At 36.7% G+C, this 17,152-nt stretch overlaps 1 protein-coding gene and 1 long non-coding RNA gene across 4 annotated transcripts in view; one reads left to right on the forward strand and one right to left on the reverse strand.

Annotated features, from left to right (window-relative positions):
• The window catches only part of Kcnip4 (potassium voltage-gated channel interacting protein 4), a 1,063,150-nt gene that overhangs the window by 583,118 nt on the left and 462,880 nt on the right, over positions 1-17,152 (reverse strand). The window lies entirely within an intron of this gene.
• Positions 17,124-17,152, forward strand: part of LOC125610939 — a 24,860-nt gene continuing 24,831 nt past the window's right edge. Inside the window, exon 1 of the long non-coding RNA XR_007341038.1 lies at positions 17,124-17,152. This exon is cut by the window's right edge and continues 12,991 nt beyond it. This is a non-coding gene — a long non-coding RNA (uncharacterized LOC125610939).

Raw genomic sequence — 17,152 nt, forward strand, 5'->3', positions numbered from 1 at the left:
CAGTGGCAGGTACAGGAATGGGTAAGTAACCCAGACATTGGAAAGCTAGCCCCTGGCATTTCGTGGGCACAACAGCTAGGTAAAGAATGAGCAGTAACCTTAGGTGACTCAGAGAGATTAACCATATATTTTTATTCATTTGTTAGGGAAACATGAGCTCTTGATGTAGATGATATGACAGAAGGATAAGTAGATTTGAAAAGTGGTACAAATACAGTTACTTCCAAACTGTAAAAGAAGCCTAAGGATGACACCGCCACAAAGAAGAGGTGACAGCTGAGAAACTCCAGGAGAGATGGCCTTGGAGCTACTATTCCAAATCCTAAACCCCCTCTGTGCTGCCTCTGAGTGTTTTTAGTTATGGGAGCCAATGAATTCCTTTAATTGCTTAAGCCTAATTGAGTTGAATTCTCTATTAATTGCAATTGAAAGTGCCTTGAACAAAAACCCAGATAAAACTTAATTCCCTTTATGAAGCCTTCTCAAATCCCCATAGGCAGGTCAGTTTATTGACCCTTCTTTTCTTTCCCAGAACTTTACTAATACAGAACCCATACCACTGAGAACAATAGATGGTAATGAACTGTTTTATTATCTGCTTTCTCACAAAGATAGCAAATGCAAATCAAAGTCACACTAGGATTTCAGTCAGGATGGAGACTAAATCCTATTCAGCATTACATTCCCAGAACCATGCACACTACCTAGTTCCCTTAGAAGGCAAAAATAATGAATAAGTGAATCTTTGGCTTCTTTACTCTGTTCTCTATTTCAGTCCCTGACAAGACTCAACATGTTCAACAGTTAGGAATAGTCAGAATTTAAGTAAAGTATCTGGATTGGTTTAATATAGTCTATGGTGGTTTGAAATGTTTCTCACAGGGTTATTATTCTCTACTCTAAGTAACCTTTATAACAATTCTAGTATGCTCAATTTCATTTTGAAGTTACTTAGAGCTTCTGTGGAATAGTCCACTTTCATGGTCATCTATTCATTGAGCAAATATTTATCATGTGCCTACTTAGTATAGGTCACTGATGTAAGGATGCAGTAAAACAAACAAATAAATCCTTGCCTCTACATTCTAGCAGGAGAAATCCAACTATAAATAAATTGCATAAGTAAAATACATAATGTGTTAGATTGTGATAAGTTCTATAGGGAAGTAGGAAAGGAAGTGCTGCAGATGGTTGGATTGCAAATTTAAATAGAGTGGTCAGGACGGTCTCACTGAAAGAGTGACAATCAAAAAAAGCAAGGGACATGCAAGCATATCTGAGAGAAAAAGTACAGAGAAAGGAAATGTTAAATTCATAGGCCAATAGATAGAAGAAAACATGTGCACTCTCACTAATGATTGGAGAAATGCAAATCAAAGTCACAGTGACATAGGACTTCAACCCTACCAGATGGCTAGTAAAGATAAATAAATAAATAGACAAAGAAATTAACAAATAAACACAAAGATAGCAAAGATTGGTGAGGATGTGAAGAAGCTGGAAGTTCTGCACACCGTTGGTGGGAATGCAAAATGATGCAGTTGCTATGGAAACCAGTATGCAGTTTCCTCAGAAAATTAAAACTAGAACCATATAATCCAGCAATCCCATATTCAGGTATTTATTCAAAAATTTGAAATTAGAATCTTGAAGATGCAGAAGCACTTTCATTTTCAGACTGCAGAAGATATAATTATTCACAATAGCCAGGAAATAAAAATAACCTAAATGTTTACCAACAGATGACTAGATAAGAAAATGGGGCCTGCACTAACCATGGGATATTATTCAGTCTTTCAAAGGAGGGAAATTATGCAATTTGTGACATGGATGAGACTTGAAGACATTAAGCTAAAGTAAGCCCGTCACAGAAAGACAAATACTGCATAATTCTATTTAGAAGGGATATCTAGCATAGTCAGATCAAAGTCAAAGAGGGTAATGGTGGCTGCCAGGGGCTGAGCAGGAGGGAAAATTGGGAGTTATCAATCAATAAGCAAAAAATGTTTCAGAGCTGAAACAAGATACGTTCTAGAGTAAGTTCTAGTGATCTGCTGTTCAACCTTGTACCTACAGTCAACAATGCTGGATACTTAAATGATCTAAGAGGATAGCTGTCCTGTTAGTGTCCTTAATGTGCATGCTCACACACACACACACACACACACACACGTACACACTTGTCCTGGATAGAAACATCAGCAGTTCTGGTGCTGAGGAAGAAAACCCACAAGCCAGGGAGTCTGAAGTGGAGTCAATGATGGTTGAGAAGGATGAAGAATGATAATATCAGAGAAATAACGCAGGTAGGTACACCATTGCACTCTTCCATCTTAGGTGTTTTCATCACGGTAAGATGAGAAGTTTCTAGAAGGATTTCACAGACAACACAGACGGAAAGTCTCTCCATGAGAAGGCTGGGAGGCATGCCATATGCACTATTCTTGGGATAAGAAAAGCAGCTGCTGAGCTCCACACAGGGAGACTTTATTTAATTAGCATTTAAATTTCATATCAAGTGGCTCCATTTCCCTCTAATGAAGCCCAATGTATTTAATTCTTATTAAATATTTTAGCTTACTTGTCAGTCACACACTTTTTAATATAAGGGTGGTGACATGAGTGGAAACGGAATACACAAAGAGTCTCAAATTATGTATAACTTGTTAGAAGGATCAGGAGGTTTCTTTTAAAGATATGGAGTGTCTAATGTTTCACTTTGTTTTTACTAAGAGAAGACTGAGTAATAGAACCACCTTTTTATTTTCTCCTCTGGCAGGCCTGCTGCCTGTGATTGATAGCTATTAAATTAGGTTTTACCTCCCCAGTTTGGTCCAGATTAAATACATTTATAGCACAGCAAGTCATCAAGAGACAAAGGAACAAGTGGCAATTACTTTGTCTATTTTGGTCTTCTTCATAGTTAACCATCATTTAACATTCCAAAGAAAATGGATTGAAGACAGGAGCAAACGGAAAATGAATGAAGTGCACCATGAATTAAACACATTTAAAGCTCCTCAAATTTAAAAATACAAGCTTGCACACAAGCACATTTCTTAAGAGGACTGACTTCAAGTGCAGAAGAAAGAGAGGAATTCTACAGATTATACCAGTTCATTGACAGTGATTTGTAGTAGAGTCCTTTTTCTTAATCTATCAGGGGAAAATGTGTCAGTCATATTTGGAAAGAATTTATTTGGGAAGAATTCCATTTTTACAGTACTAGATAGAAGACAGAATTGCCCACTCCCTAAACAGTGATTCCTGGTTATTACTTTGAAATGAGTAAGGTCAAAGCAATGCTAATAAGACAAAGGTGTTTCCTTGTGTGAAACTGCATTGCCTTCAGGAAAAATAAAAATAAAAAAATCATATTTTCTGCAGCCAAAAGTGTTTGTCTTCAGTGATTTATGAGGAAACTTGTGGCAGCTTCTACTCTTAAGTCTAAACAGGAACTGTAGCACCTATCATGATTCCTCCATCAAGAGATCAGGGTCCCCAGTCCCACTGGAGCCACCAAAGTCAAAACACAGGGAAGCCAAGTTCAATATCCTGCCTGAACGTAAAGGAAGAACTTCTAAAGCATAGGCAAGAAGAGAGATTGAAGGACTGCATTTCCATCATACACAGTGAGTTTAGTTTCTTGAGGGGTGTGAGTGTGTGTGTGTGTGCATGTGTGAATGCACACACACATACGTTTGATGGGGTGGGTGGGGAGGGGCACAAGAGACAAAGGCTTGAAAAGAGATTGTGGAAAAATAAAACAAAACAGGAAAGAGAAACTCCATGTGGGGTATCTTAGAGGATTTCAAATGCATGAGCTCCCTCATTGGGGGTATTAAGGAATAAGTTAGTTAAAAATGGTAACCTTCACAAGGCCTTCTTCTCCGTGATGGTTTGAAAAGGAGACAGAGAAAGCTCATGGTATCCTGGGACTCAATCAAAGCTGGATTTGGCTGTGAGGTCACACTGGCCCATTCCCTGGGAGGGAATGCTCTAGCTGAGGTCATAAAGCAGTTCTCTGACATCCCCTCTCTGTGGGGAAAGAAAGGGAGGTCTTACCACATTGTTCACAGATAATAGCAGAGGAGTTCAGACAGTAAGTTCCACTTTAACATGAGATCTGGCTCATTAGAGTTGGAGCCACAGGGCCAAACACATACCTCTAGGATTGCCCCTCCTTCCTAGAAATCTGTTTCTCACAGTGACCTGAATTAGACATTGTGCCAGCTGAATGGACACGCGTGTTTAAAGAGAAAGTAGAAGCAAGAACCAATACTTTATAATGACTCATGCCTTTTGGACCTCCATTTAGAAACTCAAGGAATAGTAGAACAAAGGAATCACTTTAGGTAAAAATAGAATGAAATAAAAAAAGAAATAAAAATGTAAAAAGAATGTTTCTGGTCTGAGTTTCATTATCTGGATAACTGTTTTATTGAAAACTGTGAGGGGTCTATGATGTCTACCAATCTGTTCTTGCATCCATCCACCCACAGAGAGGGGTGGGGAATGAACCCCCATGATTAGACTGCTTGCATACAGAGCATCTTACATCATGCACAAACAGTTTCTCAGGCACAAACATCCTATTCGCAATGCAGCAAAAGCCATATGTGCTCTGTGTATACTTAGGAAAAGAACCCCCAAATTATGAAACTTGAAACTTGTATAGGATGTCTTTTTCTTATATCCCTCTAGAGAGGGGAAAAAAAAAGGACTTTTCTCTGCAAAGTAAAATATCATCTTTGGGAAGGGGAGAAAGAGGATTTCTAGTTTAACACTCTGAGATGTAAGCAAATGTCCTTAGGGGAGGGATAAGAGTTTGTATCTCTCTAGAGCCCTTTACCTTGGGAGTTTCTAGTCAACCATCCTCCAACCCAAGTGCAACAGTTCTCTGCTCAGAAGACCCTGATCATGCAGAAATATTAAAATAGTCACAGAAAGTTTTTTTAAAAAATTTTTAATATGCAAACTTTTTATTTGTTTTAATTAGTCATACATGACACTTTAGGTAGAGGGGAGTGAAGGGAAGGGAATGAGTATAGGGGTAAGAAGGACGGTAGAATGAATCAGACACTATTACCCTATGTACATATACAATTATATGACTGGTAGGATTCTACATCATGTATACACAGGAAGTTTTAAGTCACAAGAGCAGGGAAAATAAGAATTGTTTTCTTCAGAGTATGATTGTAAAGCTGTAATAAGATTATCCAGTGATGGAGCTAAGAAGCCAAGAAAACCAGGCACAGGTCAGGAAGAGAGCACATCAGCATGAACTACTTTCAGCCACTACTGGGGAGCAGCCATGCTTGTGGGCCCTCAGGTGGGGAGTGGTCACCTGCACTCACTCCATAATGAACTATTTCCTGGAGTGTGCATCAGGATTCATGCACCCTTTTGCTGCAATTGCCATTCTGCCATATTAGTTTTTCTATTTTTTACACTATAATGAGAAAGAAATAGTCTTCCCGGTGATCACATTTCCAGCTCTAGCACCATGGTATGTGGAATGTGAAATACATTAAAAATAATAATAATAATAATGATCCAGGGAATCATTCTCTTCCATTCCAAGAACAGTTTCTAGGCAGTTTCCAAGAGCTATTCCTGATTTGGTCATAATGATGATGATGACAAAGGCAATGGTGACAATGAGGATAATGATTTGAGTTGAGGAGGTGAGGAGTATTAGGTCAGAGAGACTGAGCTTAATAATAAATATCTATTATATCTCATAAAATAATATGTATCTTGAAATTACTAAATTATGTAGGTACAGTAATTAGCTTAATTTCTAGCACCCATAAGGGATGAAATGTCATTAGTTATTGCTATTTATCATCATCTTTTGTTTTTGAAAAATAGGTGGAGAAGCAAGAAGAGGAAAGAAAAGATTGAGCTTTTTGGTTTGATTCTATTCTGTTTTGCTCTCTGCAATGTCACTGTTATAACCACTCCAAGGAAGAGAAGGGGTGCACAGACAGGACTTAGGAAAAGAGTGTGAGAAGACACCCTTCAAATGAATCTCAACACATGCAAAGAATATACTGTATACAGTTGTTAGATTTGGGCAGAAATGGATGGGTGATTATAAAGAAGCAAGAACTTTGATTTTCATTCTGCATTTGCCCAGGGGTCATTCCAACATCAATAAGAATAAGCAAAGGGATTTTTCAGATGTAGCTTTGACATTGTTTGGGAGCTGGGTCAGAACGCTGACAATGCTCAGGTTTTCTATTCTCTATTTATAAAGACAGTTCTTTGTGGCCTCATGAAGTAGATGGGTACTGGATACCCAATTGTGAAGAGCCCGAATTCCTCTAAAATAAATGTTTCAAAATATGAGCATAATTAGGGCATCATTGCACTATGTATCTAGAGATTTTTTTCCAATTCAACTATAAAATTAAAGTAAGAGAGACTGTAAAAGACTGTTTTATTCCAACTGTTATTACAAGTATGAGTTCACATATCCGAGCTGTGACTTCTAAATATTCATTTTGCTATAGTTACAGAAAGTCTGTTCCTATGGTTCATGTTTTGCATAGGTAATACTGTGCCTAGCACTAAGAAATGACTTACAGACATTTATTTAATGACAAAACAGATGAGTAAATAAAGCTAATTCAGAAAAAAAAAATTCAGTGATTCATTTTTTAACATGTTCTCATTGTTATTACCCACAAATCACTCTTTTTGAACTTCTTGCTGTCTCTGTATTCCATGGTCATGTCATGTCACCTAGTTCAACCTGATTGATGCTGTAAGATTTTACAGGATTTTTTTCTTTGTATAAGAGACAATATGTTTTCACTAAAATACAAAGAGAGAAAACCATGCTGCTAGTGTTTTCTCTTTCAGTGTATGTTATCCTATGTTTGAACCATGCAATTAATGATGTCTCTTTAACCTACTAGTTTCCTGATTTTCCAAGACTGGACAGAAAACAGGTAAGAGGAAATTTATAAGCACATTTGTATTCTGAGCCAGTAAAGTTACCAGATCTCTGTTGGACCACGTATTCTAATATATATTTACTAAAAATAATCTAGGAACCTTCCTTTCTTTCTGTATCCTTATATCAACACAGTCCTACTAAATATTTGCCTAAATTTCTGAAATCCAAGAAAGTTGAGAGGCAAACTCAAACATTAGAAAGAAAAACCTTAGAATATCATGGAATGTTCTGTTTCTCCACTGATGTATCCTGTTATGCAATCAATGTCAATATCTTCAGGTGAGTATGCATGGTGCCACATGTTGGGAGGTATAAAAGCTGGGTAGAATAGATCCTGTCCCAAAATGTGCAAAGGCTATTTTAATTTCATTTTTGACCCCTCTTCATAAATTCTCTGTCCTTTACAAAAAAGTTCTTTCCATAAAATACCAAAGAGATGAAGTTTGTTCAGTGCTGAGATGAAACAGATGCAAAATTGGGGAAAGCGATATTGGAGAAGAAAAGCATGAACCCCCAGGAGAGAGGAAAGAAATAGAATAATCCACAGCAATCTATTTTTGCTTGACCTTTGGAGGACTGGTCACATGGAGCCTTTTCTCTATCTTGCCCTGATCTAAATCATTAATGAAATAAAAAGAATAGTCATAAAATGTTGCCTTTCCCTAAGAAAAAGTTAAATTCAATATCATGGGATTAACAAATAGCTACTTTTCCTAAGTAATCAAATAGCAATGATGCACTTTTTATTAAATATTCTGTCTTATTGTAGGATAACTAAAACCATCTATGATAAAACTATAGTCTTTTTTTCCTTGTCATGATTCCATAAAACATTAAAATGTAATTTTCCCTCACCTTTCTACACTTCATATCTGAAGCAAAGAATGTGTCAAATATGTACATGAATAATAAATTTTAGAAAGATCTTTTGTATATTCACAGTTGATATATATATAAGCATGTATACACATTTCTTTGTCATTAACACACACATAACCTACATATCAATAAACTTTACTAACTCTTCCAGAACTTATGGTAATACAAATTACTTTCACAAATAACAAAAAAAGAAACTCTTCAGAGTTTCAAACATGTTTTCCTTCTCTGTTGTACTGTAAGCTTACATATACTAAATACCCTGTGCAGGAATATTAGTCAACAACAAGAAGGAACCAAGTACTAACAGATGCTAGGATGTGGACAAACCTCAGAAATCCAGTGACAAGTGAAATAAAGGGTCAAAAAGACTTCATGTGATTTCACGTATAAGAGACCTCCAGAAAAGCCAAAGTCATAGAGATAGGACAGAGTTTAGAGTCTGGCAAAGGCAGGGCTTGGGAACAGGAACTGCAGAAGGACCCAAGGGTTTGGAGGGGATTCTAAATTTGTTCTCAAAATTGGTCTGTGATAAAGGTTGGAAAACTGTACATTTAACAAAAACAGTAGAATTATATGCTTAAATAGATAACTAAAAATGTATGTAAATTACACCTTAATAAAGCTATTTTAAAATCTGTACTAAATATTTAGACAAAACAGAAAGATGGAAAAATTCTGGAAACATTTATTTCTATGATATTTTTCTTTTAGAACACATTCTTTTTTGCGGGGGGTGGGGGCTATTTGAATTATTCCAGGAATTATTTAAATGTAAAATTCCCTTTCATAAAGAGAAGAAACTAATATTAATTACAGCTTAAGATGGTGAATTAGGTTTATGCCCTGGAATATACAAAGTATGCTTTAAGAAATTTTAAAGAAAAATTCTAAATTAGCATATCACAGTCTTTTAACTCTTTTTTTTTTTTTTTGCTCGAGATACTTGACATCAAGTCACGTCCTCAATACATTTCATATGAAAAATCACAACCTCTCTCTTCTCACAAAGACACTCAAATTTACCACAGGGGCAAGATCAGCTCTTTATACACAGAGGGTAGGTGGCATTTTCCTAAACTGAGGTTGGAATTTCCGATATATGACAGAGAAAATGTTCTATTGACTAGGAGACCAAGTGAAAAAGGGGGCTCCAATAATGAGATGTTAGGCTAGGAAGTGGATTTGTCCAGGAAGGACTTTCAGGGAACGTTAGTATTCATTTTTTCTGGGAATAGTAAAATTTAACATTTGTGTATTTAATGAATAATTATTGAGCAACTACTACATTCAAGGCAATGTTTTAGGTGCTGAGAATATTAAAATATAATAAAATATTTAAGGATTTTCTTTTTCATTATTTCCAAACCCTCAGTAATGATTTTTTTTTAATGGTGTTACAGGTAGCTAAAACAAAGGATCACATCCATTGTTAGGAAACCCTAGTGAAGCAAAGTCCAACTTTGCCTGCAGAGTCCTGCTGTGGTTGGTGCAGAAGTAGGGCAGCTTATTAAGCAAGTGCCCTCCTCAGCAGGGAATAGGATTGGTTTCTCATGGAGGCCTAAGCACTGAGTGACAGTAGACTGGAGCAGCCTGACAGAGGACCAGTATCTGTCACAATAGTATTGATAAAATCACCTGCAAGCTCATTAAAGACTCCCAGTCCCCTGTCCTAGAAATCTGTAGGCCTGTGTTTTGGGAAGCATTGCTCTAGGATGCATAAAGAACTAGAGGAAAGCAAACCTATCTGAAAAGCTGGGGAGGAGCAAGGTCTCTTGGTTTCACGTGGAGAAGAATGACCTACGCTGCTCAGAAACAGAAGCTTTCCAAGGAGCAGCCAGAAGAGGCACAGAAGTCAAGTTGCTATTCTTCCATGAGAAGAAATCACATGACTTACGCTTACATTGGCCAACATTCAAATCAGCCTGCAGTCTTAAAACTCACCACAGCAGACATGAAAGATGATGCCCATAATTTATACTTAGTGTTATGAAGAAGTTAACATGAAACTGCAATACTTTTTAGACAAGTTACAACAGGATCCCCATAGAACAATACTAATAACATCAGTATCCCCTATGGTAGCATGCTGGCCGACTCATTGACCAAGAGGGAAGGTGACAGCTTCTGGGAGAAATGGAGAGAATTAAAGGGCTTATTTTCTATGATGGATTTAAGATCATCTGAACCTCTAAAATAAGGAAGATAGACTAGAATAGTTTCTAAAATGCCAATCTATTATTTAATAATTTTTGACACTCTTTTTTGGAGCAATCTTAGGTTCACAGCAAAAGAGAATGGAAAATATCCATATGCTCCCTACACACCCCACATACACAACCTTCGCCCATCAACATGCTGCACTGTAACAGAACATTTGTTACAATCTGTGCACTTATATTATCACATCATGATCGCTCACAATTTACACTAGAGTGCACTCTTAGGTTATACACTCTATGGGTCCTGGCAAATGTATAATGACATGAATCCACTACTGTAATACTATACAGAGTAGTTCACTGCCCTAAAAATTCTTTGTTCCCCACCTATTCATTCCTCCCTTGCCACTCTCCACTGGCAACCACTGATATTTATTACTGTTCCCATAGTTGCTTTTTTCCTGAAGGTCATGTAGCTGGTCATCCTGTAAATAGTCTTTTCAGATTTACTTTTCACTTGTTAATATGCATTTAAAGTTCCTCCACTTCTCATAGTTTGATAGCTCATTTATTTTTAGGGCTGAATAGTATTCCACTGTCTGGCTGTACCACAGATTACCCACTCAATACTGAAGGACATCATAGTTGCTTTTAAGCTCTGCAATTATTAATAAGGCTGATATGTATGTGTGTATAGATAGATAGATAGATAGATTGATTGATTTTTGTGTTGATGGGAGTTTAAACTCTGAATAAATGCTGATTGCTGGATGGATTGTATGGTAAAAAAAAATATGCTTATTTTTGTGTGTATCAGCTAAATCATCTTCCAAAGTGGCTATACTGTTTCATATTCCCACAAGCAATGAATGAGAGAGTGTTCCTGTTGCTCCACATCCTCACCAGTACTTGGTGTTATCCATATTCTGCATTTTGGCCATCCTAATAAGGTGTTTAGTAGTATTTCATTTTTGCTTTAATATGCAATTAGCTAGTGACTATTTTATTCTTATAGCTTATAATTTGCAAGTTAATTTACTTAGTCCTCTAACAGGGGAGCAAAAGATTCTTAAAATGCATGTTTTCTGAATATTTGATCATTCAGTCTTGCCAAGTGAATGTCCCTAACCTCTCTTGCAATCTAATTACTTCCAATGTAACATTAATTAAGCCTTCCAAATCCTGCAAAGTAAGAAATAAATATAAATTTATAAAGAACATGAGCAAGCTAATTATATTTATAAGCCCCATAATACTAACCATAATTTTTGGTTTGCTTTGATTTTGACCCTTTCCAGAGTGAATGTTCTGAACGGGTGCATACCATATAATGATAATGAAGGCATTCAGAAAATGGCAGCAGATTATGTTCACACACACAGAAATTCAGAACTAGTTCCCCAAGCAGACGTTTTTCACAGATTATGGGCTGTATGTATCTCAGATAATATCTAGTTAAGAGCAATAATTTACCAGAACAGTATAAAATATTCATTAACATGAGGGTAAAACAGAATTGAAATATCCAAGAAACTATCAGGGAATACCTCATATAGGAATTCAATTCCAAGATGAACCAACATATTGTACGGCTATATAGTCATTTGTACTAGTGCCCTTGTACATTTTTTCTTGAATGTAATGACAAACACAAGTAAGGGAACCTTTTAGAGGAAAACGATGTGACGTGTTTGAAGTCATGATTGCAGTATCTGTCATGGTACACCTGAGCCATAACAATTAGTCATTTAATAAAATGTACTTAAATAACAACATGTCAGGTAGTGGGAGTGCATATAAGTAAATGACTTGTGTGTGCCATATTGCTCTCATACAGCACTATGGGAAAAAAATATAAGAATGTTATAAAATATTATAAAGGGCTATAATAGAAATATGTAGCTAAAATCTTATCAGAGCTCAGATATCTGGGGATAGGGAGAATGCCCTTAATTTTTTACTGAAAAACCACATAAGAATGCATTATGCCATGCATACTCTAAGCAAAGTCAGGAGAAGCTTAGACTAGGCTCAAGCTGCTCAGTGAATAATCACACTCATTTCTCTCAAGATCTAGCAAAAGATCCCAATGAAACAGCATAAGTTGCTCCTCCTTCATTGACTATATGAAAGAACTTGACTTAGCAAAGCATAATGGTACCCTTAAGGTATTTACAGAAATTAGATTCAATTTCACTTATATTGATTTGGGGGAAGATAAGTATCTTAACCATGTAACAGAAATTATAACATTCAACAGTCCTAATGGGTGCATCTATTCATAAGAGCGAGACAAGGAAATACAATCTTACTGAAATTTCATTATCGGTGTTCAAATTAGCCAGGTGGTAAAGACCAGAACCAATGGTAAAACAGCTGATTTTTTTTCATTGTGCTTATAAATGGTGCTTAATAAATGGAGAGTGAAATGCTAGACAAAAATTTCCTGGAGGAAAACGTTAGAAAGGCAAATTGATGTATAATCAATAGCTTTACCAATGTGCACCAGCATCCTTGGTTAAAGACAAACATATAAAACCCACAAAGCAAAGCAAAGCATTTAAGAGTGGCATGTCATAAATAGAAGGTTACATGGACTCAGAAATATCACTGAACCACAGTCAGCTGTGGTTCACAAATCAGCTGATTTGTTTTCTTGCTAAAAGATCATCATTCTCTTCCCACAATAGGTGTCTCTCAATCCTATTCTAAGGTTCAGGTCAGGTCTAAATTCTAAAACAGGGATTTTTTGCAGAAAAGCCAGCAGAATCTCTAGATCAATAATTCAAAGACTCAACATCTTAAATTATTCTTTTCACCTCAATTTTATCTTTATATAATAGATTTTAATTATTGATCCCAATTTCTCTCCTGTCATAAAATTGCATATCCATATTGTTACCTGATAGTGAGAGGATTATCTTTCCTGTATAAACCACGTGACCTGTTCTGGTCAACAGGCTACTAGACAGAATGGCAAGAAAGCTTGAAATGTGGTATGTAAGTCAGCTTTCTCTGCAGTGGTTCAGTGAATCTGCTATTAAAAGGACATTCTCTAGGGATGTTCCACTGGGGCGTCAGAACAAAAAGACATGGAACAGAACTATACTGTGTCTCTGGCTTTTAGTCAACCCTCACTGACCCACAGTGTGAAGCAGTGATATAGCTCGTCCCATCTTAGATTGGGCAAAATGAGTATATATTAAGCACTCTAGAAAGTGCACTGTATTTGGGGGCCGTTTCTTCACATTATTGTGTCTATAGCTGACTGAGATATATGTTTCAGGGATAGTTTTAATTTCCTTGCTCTTTTCAGTCATAACCAAATCTTCTCTTCCACCTTGAGTAACCTAGTTAATTTACTACTATACTCAATTTCCTTCCAAATCTGAGTCCCTTTGGATATTTTCTATCAGCTGTCACATTTTCCTGATATTTTTTCTAATTGAAACCTACTGTCTACCTGTTTCCATATATAGTAATCATCAACTGATTTATATATGAGGTAATAAAAACAAATCACAACATTGATATTCTTATTAAGAAACAGTTACATATTAGTCATATTTAAATTCACATTTCAGTGAATTTTACCACACTAAATGTAGACGTTAAAATTTCCATTTTCTTGGTTCCATTCATTTTTTTCTTTATCACTGTCTATTTTTTAGGCTCGCAGCTCATAAAGGTGAGAAACTTGCCTACACTATCACAGACATCTGGAGATAGAAGCCACAGTTCAAGTCCAAGGGTTGCTTTTCATGTTCTCTTGTGTCACCACATTAAAATGGTGAGCTTGAGGTTTTCAAGTAATTATGTAGACATCTATGTCACAATTGAATAGTTCCAAAGGAATAAGACTATACACAGGGTAGACCTAGAAATACTGATTAAACTTTCTCGGCTTACCTGAAAGATGTATGAACCACATATTTTGTCAAGTATCGTCAAAGAAAGGAAAAAGGGTCGGATAAGGTAATGCAGTTTTCATTTTCAAAGCAATCTTATTAGTCAAAGCCATACCAAGAAAAATTAATGATGAAGTTTAAGGGTTTGGACATTTTTGTATCCAGGAGACTAAATTAATTCTGTTTCTAAGTGAAAGACCAGCATCACATAAGAAAAAAAAATCTAAGAGCTAGGATTCTGGGATCACATAGAACTGAGTTAAAATCCTACATTGATCTCTTTCTAGCTAAGTATCTTAAAAAGGTTACTTACATCGATGCCTCCATTTTCTCATTTGTACAATGAGTCTAATAAAAGTGAGTGCTTCATGGAACTATTGAGAAAACTAAATGAAATGTGTCTGTGAAATAATTTAGCACAATACCCAGGCTAGATATCCAGGTAGTTGTCTTAAAATGTGTGCACTGAACTTCCATAACATCATTGAGAACGGGGACTGCCCTTTCCCAAAGGAGACCAGACCTTTCAAAGGGCAGAAAAAGGCAGGGAAACATACACAAAGAAAGGGGGGAGGAAAGGGAACATGCAAGATATTTAAATTATTTTGGTAGCTGGGGTGGAAAAATGTAAAGTAGGGCAGGACGGCAATGACATGAGGACCAGTGGATGAAGTCAGAGGACGCACAAAGGTTGGTAAAAGGCCTGGCTGTGAGTGGTGCCTTAGATAAGCAGCCAGAGGCTCCCAGAGTCACTAGTAATGCCTCTGTCAAAGGTGAATGGAAGCAATTTAAAATGCAGTTACTTCCATTTTGTACAAGTGAAATTAATCATGTTCTGAGCTGCTGTTTTCACCCCTTCTTTGTTTATCGGGTTTGAGTCTAATTGGGCTTGATTGGAATCATGGGAGGCCACTAATTAAAATGATTAACAATATCAATAACAGCAAAGGGAATAGAAAGGAAGCCTCATATTTTTTAATGGGCTGAACACCGATTCTTGCTGGCTGAATGAATAGAAGTTAATTGAGGAGTGACACTAGATAACAAATTTCTGAAATGTCTATTTTCATGGTCTTAATAAAGGGCACATTTTCTAGAAGCTAGGAGCTACACCAGAATTATAAATCCCTACAAGATTTTTTTTCTCCCTCACTAACTGAATTAAAACCAATTCCTAACCTCAGAATGTTTGTAGGCACCTTATTACTGAGGATGTGTTCTGTTGGATGCTGTGCTTAACATGGTTTAGATTTAAGCTTCCCCCTGACCTTTAGATTACTCAAATCTGCTTTTATTTACAAATGTGGTTTCTGCAAATATGCTTTGAACAGAACAGATTTTAGACACAATAGCAGAACACAATCTGGGCTTCAGCAGAGAAGGAAAGGGCTGACTCCCTGAGCATCTCTCTACTGTTAAACCTTGTCAGTGCCAGGATGATTTATTTCTGGAACATGAACGAAACCATTTGAAACCATTTTCTACACTGAAAATGCTCACCATCTAGCTCAAAGGGAGTTTATCACTTTATTCCTGAGCCCAACACCAGTTCTTCCACAGGGCAGGAAAGCCCAATGTCTTAAAAATCACATGTATCTTCATTTGGATTATCTTGCTGGCTGCTGAGGCTGAGATACAACAGTCAGGGCCTAGGGGATGCCCTGCCTTTCCTCACCTTCCTACCAACATTGTATCCAGAAGGGGCCCTGGACAAAGGCACAGGAGCCTTAATGGAGTTACTTATGCTCTACAAACCCAAGGCAGTCCTTGTTTACAACTCTATACTTTGCTGACATCTTTACAGATATGCAGACATTTAGTTCCAATGTTCCATTTAGTGCCAATTCGGATTGATTTCTGAATTATCCATCTTTGTTGATGTAAGGACAACTAACACTTGCACAGGGCACTATTGTTTTTAAAGTGCATTCATAAATCCATTCCATATGTCCTTTCTGCCATATCTCCTTGACCCTGAGAAAGCCACAGAGTGAAACTGTTTAGGGCACAGACTTTGGCATGCTGAGAATTGAGCTCAGAATCTGTCTCTGTGCTTCCTACCTGGGTGACATGGGGCAAATTGTAGAACCTCCTTGTCTCATTTCTTTACTTGCAAAATGGGAATAAAAATATCATGGACCTAACAGGACTTCCATGAAGAGTAAAAGAAAAAAAAAGTAAAAATAACTCTTGGAAAGGTGCTCAGAATATTGCCTGCTCCTGAATAATAACCTGATCCATGTTAGCTGGTTTATTTCTCAGATTACTATCACTAGTCTGTGGGTTCTTTCAGGCATGCTAGCAGAGCACATTTATCTCTGGATCTCTAGTGCCTGACACAGTTTCTGTCATATAGTACATGCTTAACAAAATTCTGTGCCACCATTTACAAGATGACAAGTCAAAGTTCTAAGAGTAAAATGATTGTGGCCTTAGGTTCTCCAGGGGAGTCAGGATACGGAACTGAATTTTCTTAAGGAACAAATTTTTCTTAGCACATTATCCACATTCTCAGGTCAAGATGGTAAATTACTCTGGACATATTAAAGTGCTCAGCACTGGGAATACTTTGTCAACACTTGATGGGTCAAATTTTCTCCCTCAGATGCTGTCTTCTAATGTTGCCAAATGAACCCAAAAAGGCTGTTTCCTTGTCCCTCTTACTATGTGGTTCTCAGGCCCTCCTCTCTTTAATTTTTTTTAAATATATCTGTATTCCCTTAACACAATGTTTTCTAACAACAAAAAAATTAAAGTGTGATATACTTTCTTCAACCAAATATTTACAGAAGTTGGGTTATATATTAAAAAACAAAACAGTTCAGGGATATCAATGGTATTTCAAAAGCAAATGTTCTGGAGCCTTGGACTCACCATTCAGCTGCTTGTCCTCTCAGTATCCCACTCCTCCTAAGTCCCTGAGGCAGGTTTGCTGGGCCTTTAAGATTTCAGCAGACATCGTTATAAATACAGCCTTGGACCCACTGATTTTTGATAAATTTGATAAAATTTCTGTTACCTAAATTCCTTTGATATGTTAACAGAACTGTTTCCAGAGTATGAAACAAAATATGTAAAACAGTATCATGATCTTCCAAAATGACTGAACGAAACACTTAGTGATAGTGTTGCCAAGCCAGATAGCAAAAAAATCCTAATTTATTTATATTTACATTTATATATATATATATATATATGCCAAAATCTTCATATGTATGTATGCCCCAACACCT

The sequence above is a fragment of the Marmota marmota genome, unplaced genomic scaffold (assembly GCF_001458135.2).
Source record: "Marmota marmota marmota unplaced genomic scaffold, marMar, whole genome shotgun sequence".
NCBI classification, from domain to species: domain Eukaryota; kingdom Metazoa; phylum Chordata; class Mammalia; order Rodentia; family Sciuridae; genus Marmota; species Marmota marmota.